Below are 12,888 nucleotides of genomic sequence, written 5' to 3'. Positions count from 1 at the left end.
AAAACAGTTGATCAGCCGGGCGCCAGTGGCTCACGCCTATAATCCTAGCTACTCAGGAGGCTGAGATCTGAGTATCGCGGTTCAAAGCCAGCCCGGGCAGGAAAGACCGTGAGACTCCTATCTCCAATAAACCACCAGAAAAACGGAGTTGGCCTTTTGCTCAAGTGGTAGCGCGCTAGCCTTGAGCTGAAGAGCTGAGGGACAGCACCCAGGCCCAGAGTTCAAGCCCCACGACCGACAAAAAAAAAAAACAGTTGATCAATAGGGGTTTGTGGGGAGCTGGGAAAGAGAAACAGACTCTGCTGGGAAGGTGGTACTAGCGGGAGGGGTTTCCCTAGTAAGAAGAGTGAATGAGGATTAATATGGTCAAAGTACACTGTTTACCTATATGAAAATGGAACAATGCAACCGGTTGGAATTGTTTTGGGGGGAGATAAGGGAGAATGATAGAATGATGAGACTGATTGGAATATAATACACACAGACAGACACACACATACACACAAAAACACAGAGATATATCATAATGACTCTTTCCCTGTTCAACTTTCTTTTTACTGGGACATGAACCACTTGAGCCACAGCTCTACTTCTGGCTTTTTGCTGATTAATTGTAGATAAGAATCTCACAGATTTTCCTATCTGGGCTGGCTTAGAACTGCAATCCTCAAATCTCAGCCTCCTGAATAGCTAGAATAACAGGAGTGAACCATCAGTACCCAGTGCGTATAATTATTTTTTCACTGTAAACAAACAAGTAAACAAGTTATTAGAAAGAGAAGACTCAATCACAGAATTAAATGATGAGCAAGAGTTAAGCCACTCCCCAAAACTAGAGCAAAAGAAGATAGAGACAATGAATTATAATTATTATAATTGTAGGGCTAATACTGAAGGTCCAAGAAATAGGAATTGCAGAAAATGGGAACAGAAAAATTAGAGGCATAAGGAATTAAATTCAATAATGTCTAGATTTTAAAGACCACTGAGTATCTGGCCCAATGGATTAATATAGGTCCATGTTGCATAAAGGTTCTGAACACCAGAGACAAAGACATGTGGGGCTGGAGGTGGGCTCAGTTAATAGAGCACAAGGCAATGAGCTAAAGCATCAGGTACGAGTTCAAGTCTCCGTCTCAGACCAAAAAAATGTTCTTCACATCTCTAGAGAGAAAATTCTACACATAATCTCCAGAATCAGAAAAGCATTGAATTTTGAAGAAGAAAACCAAAACACTGGAAGCTACAAGATAATGGAATCATGCCCTCAAAGTTCAAGAAACATGTTTTTTAACCTGGAACTTTATACCCAAGCCTGCAATTGTCTTAATACAGATAAGTGTTAACAAACTTACCCACATAGCTAGGCTGAGTGTTTTATTTACATGTCATTCTTCAAAAACAATTTCACTCACTTTTGTAACAAATTTTACTCGCTTTTGCACCTATTTGACCAGCCAAATTTTCTTCATTGGTGGTTTTTCTTAGTAATTTTAATGTCTTCACTTAAAAACAAATAGCTATTGGAATTAAGTGTTCAGACAGCCTTATCTCATCACACCATATACTCTGATTTTGTTTGTGGTTCAACTAAAAGTCCTGAATGAGATTGTTCCTTGGCCCTAAATAGAGATGTTTTATAATCAGGACTGTTGTAGTTTAGTAATATAATTGGAAAGCTTCCTAACTAGGAACTCAGAGCCTTCTATCAAGGAGCTGCCAGAAGCTATTGTTAAACATGTGCTTATGGAATTTTGGATTTCGACAATAAAAAGGATAAATCTGACATATGCACCAATTAAGTGTCATCTCATTGTCAACTCAATTAAGTGTCAACTCATTGCTCTAACCAAGAAGCAGCAGACTCTTACATCTGGACTCTGTTGTAAAGAACATTAGCCACTCCCAGCTTCGCTAAACCAGATTTATCTTTCATCTGATTAATCTAAGAAGCTTAAAGCAGTTAAATGGCATCCCTAGTTAAATCAGATGATGATGGTTTCTCAGTCTGTGTAGCTAACACAGTTGGAAAGGGCTTGTGTTTGAGAGAAAGAGAGAGAGAGAGAGAGAATCTTAGATAATTTGTGCTAATACTTGGACTTGAACTCAGGGTGAGGGTCTGTCCCTACTTTTTTTTGCATAAAGCTTTTTTTTTTTTTTGGTGGTTAATTGGAGATAAGACTTTCCTGCTCAGGCTGGCTTCATATTGTGATCCTCAGATCAGCCTCCCGAGTAGCTAGAATTACAGCTAGCTAAAGACTGGGGTCTTGCTATGTAGCTCAGGCTGATCTTGAACTCATATTCCTCTTACCAGTGCTGGGGTTATAGGTGTATACTAACAGGCCTAGCTAGGTATTTGTTAAGTTTGACATCTTATTTTATTTATTTTATTTTATTTATTTTATTTTTTTGGCCAGTCATGGGGCCTGAACTCTGGGTCTGGGCGCTGTCCCTCAGCTCTTCAGCTCAAGGCTAGCACTCTACCACTGGAGCCACAGCGCCACTTCTGGCTTTTTCTGTTTATGTGGTGCTGAGGAATCGAACCCAGGGCCTCATGCTTGCAAGGCATGCACTCTACCGCTGAGCTACCTTCCCAGCCCCTGACATCTTATTTTATTGTTTTGTTTGTTTGTTTTTTGTCGGTTGTGGGGCTTGAACTCTGGGCCTGGGTGCTGTCCCTCAGCTCTTCAGCTCAAGGCGAGCGCTCTACCACTTGAGCTATAGCGCCACTTCCGGCTTTCTTGTGGTTTTTATTGGAGATAGGAGTCTCACAGTCTTTCCTGACAGGGCTGGCTTTGAACCGCGATACTCAGATCTCAGCCTCCTGAGTAGCTAGGATTACAGGTGTGAGCCACCAGCACCCGGCTTGACATCTTATTTTAAAGGCCTATCTCTTGCACAAATTCGTCCCACAGGATGGGAGAGTGTAGAGCAAAGGATCACAGAGAGCCTGAGGTTGTAGAGTCCCGCTTATCTTCAGGCTGTTTGCTGAACTCAAAAGACTTCAATCAGTCCAGCTTGGCCCTGACCCACAGGAATCTCTAAAACCAGAAACAGGAACTCTCAAGGAGGAGGAGGGAGTGTGAATCCCAGAAGGGGGAAAAGGACTGGCCTACAGGAAGCCAAGCCCAGCACAGAGCCCAAAGAGCTTCCCAAGTGGGGCTGCCCTGGCATTAAGTTAGGATCAAGTGCCTGGCTTTAACCACAGGAAAACACTCAACTTATAGTGGACAGGCCTTGCCAAGGGCAGAGCCTAATAAATAGGCTGGAAGTCCTGGCAGCTTTCCAGGGAGCTCAATGAAGGATAGAGAAGATGACAACAGGTGTTTCAGAGGCAGACACATCCTGAGTTGAGAGGACAAGGATCCAGTCCAAGACCAAGGACTCTACCATCCAGTCATGGCATCATTAGGGCTTTTTACATTATTTCCAAGTGAAACAATATTGAGCATACAATTGTGTTTCAACAAGTACACATTATAAAACAATCACTTAGCTGGGTGCCCCGTGGTTCATGCTTATAATCCTAGCTACTCAGGAGGCTGAGATCTGAGGATCATGGTTACAAACCAACCCAGGCAAGAAAGTCGGTGAGATTCTTATTTCCAATAAACAACCAGAAAACTGGAAGTGACGTGGTGGCTCAAGTGGTAGAGCACTCACCTTGAGCTGAAGAGCTGAGGGACAGCACCCAGGCCCAGAGTTCAAGCCCCACAACCAACCAAAAAGAAAAAAAATCACTTGATGGATGCCAGTAGCTCATGCCTGTACTCCTAGTTGCTCAGAAGCTGAGATCTGAGGATCAAGGTTCAAAGCCTGCTAACACAGGAAAGTCCTTGAGATTCTTATCTTAATTGACCACCCCAAAAGCTAGAATTAGAGCTATGACTCAAGTGGAAGAGCACTAGCCTTGAGCAAAACAGCTCAGGCAAAATAGCTCAAAAGTTATGTATATATGACCATATAAGATGATGCTAAGTGAAATGAACTCCAGGACATGGTCACAAGAGGTTTTTCTTTATTGTTATTGTTTTTAATGTACTAGGTGATTTTTTGTTTCTTTTGTATGTTCTTCTCTTTATGGTATATCCTCTGTTGTTACTGTATTTGATTTTGGTACACTGGTATTGTATATATATTTATTTGAATTATGGAAGGGAAGGGGAACAACAGAATGGTGAGACAAAGGACAAGGGGGAACCAATGCAACTGCGATATTCACAAGACAATATGTTGGAAACGATCTGTACAACTTGGGGGGAGGATGTTGGAAGGAAGGGAAAGTAGGAGAAAATTGAGGGAAAGGTAACAAGGTTGACTCATGTACTCATTACTTTACTTATGTAACTGAAACCCCTCTGTATATCACCTTGACAATAAAAACAGAAAAATGCACTGAAATTATAACTGATTGCTGAATGATGATCCCTATGTACAACTACTTAAAGATAATAAAAATTAAAAAAAAATAGCTCAGGAACAGCACCGAAACCCTGAGTTCAAGCCCCAAGACTAGTTTACACACCCACAAAAAGCAATCCATTTTAACATATTTGAAACACCAAGACAGGAAATAGAAGATAAGAAAACTATGGTGGAAACTAAGCTGGAAAAGGAGGTGTGGCTCAAGAGATAGTTTCCCAGCCTTGAACAAAAAAAGGCAAGCAAGCCTATTGCTGGTGGCTCATGCCTATAATCCTAGCTATTCAGGAGGCTAAGATGTAAGGATTGTGGTTCCAGGCCAGCCTGAGCAAGAAAGTTCATGAGACTCTTATTTCCAATTAATCACCCAAAAAAAACCTGGTAATGGAGCTGTGGCTCAAGTAGTAGAGCCCTAGCATTGAGCAAAAAAGCTCAGGGACAGTGCCCAGGCTCTGAGTTCAAGTCCCAGGACTACATACACACACACATACACACACACACACACACACACACACACACACACACATATACACATAGCCAAGTAATCCAAGTGAGCATGTGATGCCCTCACGTCCAGCCCCAGTTACTAGCACATACAAATACAAAAAAGATATTCAAAGAAAGAAATTACAGACCATACCTTTCATGATCATGGACATATACAATTTTTTTTGCTAGTCCTGGGGCTTGAACTCAGGGCCTGGGCACTGTCCCTGAAGCTTCTTTTGCTCAAGGCTCACAGTCTACCACTTGAACCACAGCTCCACTTCTGGCTTTTTCTGTTTATATGGCACTGAGGAATCGAACCCAGGGCTTCATGAATGCTAGGCAAGCATTCTACTACTAAGCTATATTCCTAGCCCAACACATATAATTCTTAACAGATGTTTTGATGGTGTCTAGAAAAGCCAGGGCACTACTCCTGGGATATAAGGTTAATGAAATATTAGAATATCAAAACCATGTGATTAGCCTGGCATGGGTGGCTCACATCTATAACCCTGGCTACTCAGAAGGCAGAGATATGTCTACCATGTTTATGGATAAGGAAGATTCAATGTTTTTAAGACTCTGAATCTGCTGAAGTTAATTTGAAAGCTAAAAATAATCTAATGAAAAAAATCTCAACAAGGTTTTTAGACAGAAACTGACCTAGAAAAAGAACAAGTTGGAACACCTATTATCTGCTTTCAAGGATTACTATAAACCCACTGTGATCAAAAGTGTGCTACAGCAACAGAACCATTCATATACAGAGCAGACTAGAACCAGAAACAGACCCATAGTTAATTGATTTTTTACTGGGTCTTTTTTTTTTCTGTTTTTAGTCAATTGATTTTTTTTTCCTGGTGCCAGTATTGGGGCTTGAACTCACAGTTTCTTGCTCTTGCTTGGCTTTTTTTCTCAAGCTGGCACTCTACCACTTGAGCAACTCTTCCATTCTGGCTTTTTGCTGGAAATTGGAGATAAGAGTCCCTTGGGTTTGTCTGCCTGGGCTGGCTTCAAACTGCAATCCTCAGATCTAAACCTCTTTTTTTTTTTGCCAGTCATGGGGCCTGAACTCTGGGCCTGGGCACTGTCCCTCAGCTCTTCAGCTCAAGGCTAGCACTCTACCACTTGAGCTACAGCACCACTTCTTGCTTTTTCTGCTATGTGGTATTGAGGAATTGAACCCAGGGCCTCTCATGCATGCAAGGCAAGCACTCTACCACTGAGCCACCTTCCCAGCCCCACATCTAAACCTCTTGAGTGGCTAGGATTAAGGTGTGAGCCATCAAAGCCCAACAAGTCAATTGATTTTTTTGACACATTTTCCAAAGTAAATCAAGGGGGAAAAAAGAGTACTTTTTTCTTTTTTTTTTCATGAAATGACTCTAGAACAATTAAACATGGATAAAAATATGAGCCTCAGAACTTATTTCATGAAATATACAAAAATTAACCCAGCCAGGCACCGGTGGCTCACACCTGTAATCCTAGCTATTCAGGAGTCTGAGATCTGAGGATCACAGTTCAAAGCCAGCCGAGAGAAGGGAAGTCCATGAACCTCTTATCTCCAATAAACCACTAGAAAACTAGAAGTGGCACTGTGGCTCAAGTGGTAGAGCGCTCATCTTGAGCTGAAGAGCCCAGGGATAGTGTCCAAGCCCAGACTTCAAGCCCCATGACTGACAAAGAAAAAAAAATTAACCCAAAGCCAGATGAAAAGCTTAAAATAGGGGCTGGGAGGGTGGCTCAGTGGTAGGCCTTGCATACCTGAGACCCTGGGTTCGATTCCTCAGCACCACATAAGCAAAAAGAAAAAAGCTGGAAGTGGCACTGTGGCTCAAGTGGTAGAGTGCTAGCCTTGAGCTGAAGAGCTGAGGGACAGCACCCAGGCCCAGAGTTCAGGCCCCACGACCGGACCCCAACCCCCCCCCCAAAAAAAGGTAGAGCTGGTAATATATATCTTCTAGGAATTGAAAAGAAGAGAAATTCTTGAATTAGGGTGATCTTGGGTTCTTATAACACAAATTATTTTTAAATTAATATATGGACCTCTCAGAGTAATAATTAATGGTGATCTGTGCCCATAAATCAACACTGGAACATGAAGTCAAGAAGATCTTGTAGCTGGACGTGGTGGCTCACACCTGTAATCCTAGCTACTCAGGAGACTGAGATCTGAGGATTGTGGTTCAAAGCCAGCCAAGGCAGGAAAGGCCATGAGACTCTTATCTCCAATAAACCACTCAGAAAACTGGAAGTGGTGCTATGGCTCAAGTGGTAGAGCACTAGCCTTGAGCTGAAAAGCTGAAGGACAGTGCCCAAGCCCAGAGTTCAAGCCCCATGATGGACCAAAAACAAAAAAAAGATCTTGAGTTCCAGGACAGACTATGTTGAGTTCCAGACTAGGCTTGGCTTCATAATAAGACTTTGTCTCAAAAAAAAAAAACACTTGTATATAATATAATAACATCTATTACAATGACATATACTAAGGAGGCTGAGATCTGAGGATCCTGGTTTGAAGCCTGTCCAGGCAGACAAATCAGAAAGACTTATACTCTAATTAACCAACAAAAAGTCAGATATGGAGGTATGGCTCAAGTGTTAGAATGCCAACCTTGAGTAAAATAGCTAAGCAAGAGTTTGAGTTCAAAGTCTTGTACCAGTGCAAAACAACAACAACAAAAAACATAAAAACCCCAAACTCTATACTAGAAGCACACTTGACTTGAACAACAATTCTATGAAACCCATGAGGAAAGTTAGTTTCAGAGAGGTTAAGCAACCTTTTTGGGAATCACAGCCATCAGGTAGCTATGCTAGCAAATGAATTCATTCGTATGTTCAGTCTTTTGCTGATCTAGTCAACCAATTATTTCTGACATCTGCTCTGTGACAGGCCATACGCTGGTCCTGAAGATACAGAGACATGGGGACGGAGCCTACGGAGTCCTCAGGGGAGGACCGTGACTCCTGAGCGATGGAGGCTGTGCAGCACCAGCTCTTCTCTAGACCTCTCCCCCAGCTCTGCTGCTCCCTAGAATCAGCAACAGCCCAGGGACGGTTACAGGAGCCACTGTTTTCCTTGGCACTGAGGTAGGAGGCAGTGTGCCCAGCAAGATGGAAAACAGGAGGAGGGGATGGGGAAAGTGAGCGGACCCCAGTGCTAGCCCTCCCCCAGCAACCTGTCTGTCCAAGGTGAAAACAGAGAACAGACAGACTACCCCTCCACCCACCCAACAGCCCATCCAACTATTGTTCCCTTGTTGTGTCAGGGGGCCTGGCTGGGGCCTGAGGACAGACTGGGGCTTCCTCCCCAACTGGCTGTGCTTGGACAGCTGGAGGAAACAGGCCGCCAGTGAGCCAGCTCTCGCTCCAACCACAACAAGCTGCCTGGGGGCCCGACTGAAGCCAGAGGCCACCCCACTCCGCCTGCTACTGGCAAAACATGTTTCTTGTTTTCTGAGGGGGGAGGGAAAAGCCTAAACCCATCCTGAGCAAACACAGGAACTGATAAGCTTGGAACTGCCAGCCGGAGCTGCAGTCAGGGTAGGCAGGGTCAGGCTGACCCACGAGGTCCCCTCTAGCCAGGCTGCTAGACCCAGAGTCAGGGTGGAGAAATAGAACAGCACCTGGCCCCTCTAGAGATCAAGCACCCAATGCAAACCTTTCTTCTTGAAAAGAGAAAAATGGTGGAGGCTGCCATCAATAATCGCATGCTTCAGAAGCACAGCAGGCTAAGCTGGCCACCTGGAGTGCTCTCCTGGGTGCTGGTTCCCAGCCAGTGTGTGTCATCTCTCCTTAGCACCACCAGTTTCAGTAATCCCAGATGATGTGAGAATTAAGGATTGTTACTCATCACCTGTTTCAGATTAGGAAAACTGACGTTCAGCAAGCCTAAACAAGGTCACATAGCCGTAGGTGTATGGTTTGATATAAATCTACAACTGCAACCAGGTGTGGTTACACATGCCTGTAATCCCAGCTAAGAGGGAGGTGGGGACAGGAGGATCATCAGTTCAAGGCCAGCCTGGGCTGGTAGGGAGATCTATCTCAAAACCAAAATAAAAATAAATCCATACAGCCAAGCACTTGCTGGTGGCTCATATGTGCATTCCTAGCAACTCAGGAGGCTAAGAACTGAGGAGCTAAGTTTGAAGGCAGGCTGGGCTGGCTCTTATCAACAATTAACCACCAAAAAGCTAAAAGTGAGCCAGGTGCCAGTGGCTCACAGCTGTCAGTCTAGCTACTCAGGAGGCTAAGATCTGAGGATCTAAATTCAAAGTCAGCATGGGCAGGAAAGTTTATGATACACTTTTTTTTCCAATTAATCACTTAAAAAAAGCCAGAAGTGGAGCTGTGGACCAAGTGATAGAGCACTACCCTTGAGCATAAAAGCTCAGGGACAAGGCTCAGGCTCTGAGTTCAAAGCCCCGGACGGCACATGCACCAAAAAAACCCAAACCCAAAACCAAAAATCCTGAAAGTGGAGGCATGGCTCAAGTGATCCATCTCTGAGTGCAAAAGTCAAGTAGGAGCATGAGGCACGAATTTAAGCCCCAGTACCAGAACAAAAAGGTAAAAATCAATAAATCAACAAATATAATCCACAGCTTCTTGCCCACCAAGTGCAGGCTGTTTTATCATGCCCTGGCCAGCTCCTCATATTTATATTGTTTAGTTCACAATGCTCTTACCATGCTACCATACTGGCTTCCTAGAGCACCTGTGGGTGCCCTCATTAACTAGATATCTTGCCTCTTCCCTCTCCTCTGTCTTTCTCCCCCTTTTCCCTATTCCCTCTTTTCTCTCCCTTCTCTTTTTTCCCCTCTCCCTTCTCCTCTCTGTCTCTTTCTCTCCTCTTCCTCTCAACAGAAGTTTACAAAAGACCAGCTAAGTTAGTATCCCAAACAGGAGATAACAATTTGAGTGCACACCAATTTAGGATACACTCAAGAGAGGCACCTCCTCCAGCCCCCTAAGGAAGCCAGGACACGGGAATATTTATCCAAGCCTGCTACTGGCACTTTAACTCTCCAAGCTTTTACATTGTCCTGGGACTGGGCTGAGCATGCTCCTGCAGCCAGAGGAAGTCCACAGTAGATGCAGAGGTGCATGAGTGGTTGAGGCCAGGGAGATATGAGAAGAGTGCTGACATCCCCTGCTGCAGCTGGTGAAATGGAGGGCATCATCCCATTGTGCAGATATAACCAGGGCTCCTCCCGCCTCAGGTCTAAGGAATAGGACCTCTCTCCAAGGACCACATTCACCCTTCCCTCAGGGACCCTCACAGTCTCTGAACCCCACCCCAAGAGATTATAAATCTTGGCCATCCTTGCCAGTTCTGACCTTGTTCAAAGAGTCTGTGAGCCTTCCTCTGCCTCCCATTCCCATCCCCAGCTTCCCCTTTGGAGAAGTTAGGATAATATTTTTTTGTCCTTCTGGGGGAAAGCTTTAATATTACTGTCCAGCAGGCATACAGTCAATCCCATGCACCTTCCAGCAGGACTCCATGGGGCTCTTGTGCAAACCAGGACCCTGCTGGTCTGGGAGCTCACCAGGATGCAGGAGTGCTCAGGTGAGACTACAGAGGCATTTCACACACAGAGGAAAGCGCTAACCACCAAGACATCTGTCCCACTTCAACACGCAAGCTCACTTTCAATTCCAAGTCTTTGGAAATCACGGAGTGAGGAGTCTATCACTGGGATTTACAACAGATGCCAAGCAGGCATGTCTCCATTGTCTCAAGATATACAAGCACATAGCAATATCCCACAGTGGAGTTAGGAGTGGTCCATCCAGATGTGGACACTAAGGAGGTGTGCTGTTGTGTCTGTGTGTCCGCGCGTGCATGAGTGCATGTACGCACACCCGCCAAAACTAGACCTCCTGAATGCAGAGCCTAGAGCTCTCACTTGGCTTTTGCTCAAGGCTAGAACTCTATCCCTTGAGCCACACCCCTGCTTCTAGCTTTTTGTTGGCTAATTAGAGATAGGAGTCTTGCAGACTTTTCTAGCCAGGCTATCTTCAAACCTCAGTCCTCAGATCTCGGCCTCTTGTGTAGGCTCTGCCCTCCCACTTTGTAACTGGGGCAGATGTTATGAGCCAATCAGCCTTTTTCTCCACCAAAGTGGGATGCTGCTTCAAAGTCCATCTTCCACACTTGGTTCTGCGTAGCAACCACGCTCTGAGCTGGCATCCACACTGACTTGGTACCCAAGATCCTGGAGGCCCAAGGACCTTAGTCCAGACCTTATTTGAGAAGTGTGCAATGTGAGTTCTCTGGGTTTCCTATTCTCTCACCAATAGCCCAACCCTACAGCTCTGACTTCACCAGCCTCACATCTCCCCTTATTTATTTATCTTTTACATCCTCCCTTATTGTCCTCAAGCCCGTATGTTTGCTCAGTCCTTATTCAACTACACACTACTTTCTGCCCTCAAAGCTCTGGCCTGAGAATCCAACCCAAAAGGGCCTGTCCTTCAGCCAATCTATCTGTGAGAGAACAACATGTGATCAAACAGCACAGCCCTTCCAGCACTCTGGAAGGTGACAGCTCACCATCAACTTTGAACCCACTGTGAAATCCAGTACTCAGAGATCTGGCCTTTAGCACCTAAGGTTTATCTGAAATTATATCATGTCTTTGCTTATAGGTTGAGGGTCGGTCTTCTTCCATTGGAAAGGAAAGGAAGCTTAGTCCATCTTATTCCCTGCCACCTCCCCAGTACCCAGAGCAGGGCCTGGAACACAATCAGCATTCAGCAGCTGTCAGCTGGATCAAAGTAATCAGGTTTTCCTCGGCCCACAGTTTGGTCTCAGAGGCTGAGATCCCCCTGGGGCAGCCTCACCACTCAAAGACTCAGCCTCAGAGCCACCTCTGAGCCACACTGCCTGTCACCCCACAGAGGACCCTGAGCTTTTCTGTACTCTACACCGGGTCCACCAGTCCCTGCTGTGATCTGCTGTGATCTCTCCCCGTGCTCTCCCCAGTCCCTGGCAGGTAGATCTTTTTCAACCTGTCAAACCGATCAGCAGTCCTAAAGATGGAAACACCGGAGGTGGAAGAGCAGAGCCAGGACCCTGAAATCACAGCCCCCAACCAGCCACGTGACTTAGACTACTTACTTAATCTTTCAGGGTTAGTGTGTTTTTATCAACAGGATGACAAATGGAACAGTACCCACCTCAAGGGTTCCTGATTAAATAGGCTGGGGAAAAAAAAGCATGTATAGTAAGCACACCATAGCATTTATCACTGTTCATTCTAAAAAGGCTTTTTACAATAATCCAGAGGAAAAATTCCAGTCAACTCAGCTTCCCAAACCTTCCAAGGATCCTTAGAAAAACATACGTAGGGTTGTAGAGAACTCAGACTGAGAAACACTTGTCTTACTCCCATTCATCATGCATTAGGGCTGATGACCCTAATTCTTCCCCTTCCCAAACCTAAAGCTTTTGTTGTAGATTCTGCAATGTTTCTCATGAATTGGAGTCTCTCTCTCATCCCCTGGATCTGAGCTGGAATCGTGTAGCCTGCTCTGCCCCCAAAAGCAGAAATGACTGAGACAAGTCTCCAGGGGGGTTGCATGTTTGTGTCTATTCTCATGCACCTCCAACCCAGCCAAGATAACAAATCCGAGACAGCCTGGGGAAGTGGGAAATGAGCAATAAGTGGAGCACAGCCTGACCACACCATCCCATGGGCTGAGGCACTCAGGGTCAGCCAACAATCCACCGATCCCAAACCTGTGAATGAGCTGCTTTATGGTCAGCAGCAATGCCTAGCCGACTTCAAGTTCACTTAGTAAACCTCAAATTTATTGTAAGCCCATAGATTCTTACTGCAGTGTATACCATGGAGCTTTTGTGGCTCTTACATAGCCTGACTGCTAACACTTCCCAGTGGACTACTGGACCCATTACAGCTTCTCTACCAGTGACTGCCCAGCTTCTGTTTATCCCTGTGTGAA

Source organism: Dipodomys ordii, unplaced genomic scaffold (assembly GCF_000151885.1).
Source record: "Dipodomys ordii isolate 6190 unplaced genomic scaffold, Dord_2.0 Scaffold51, whole genome shotgun sequence".
NCBI classification, from domain to species: domain Eukaryota; kingdom Metazoa; phylum Chordata; class Mammalia; order Rodentia; family Heteromyidae; genus Dipodomys; species Dipodomys ordii.
The sequence above is the reverse complement of the archived record's forward strand: the minus strand, read 5'-3'. Positions refer to the sequence as shown.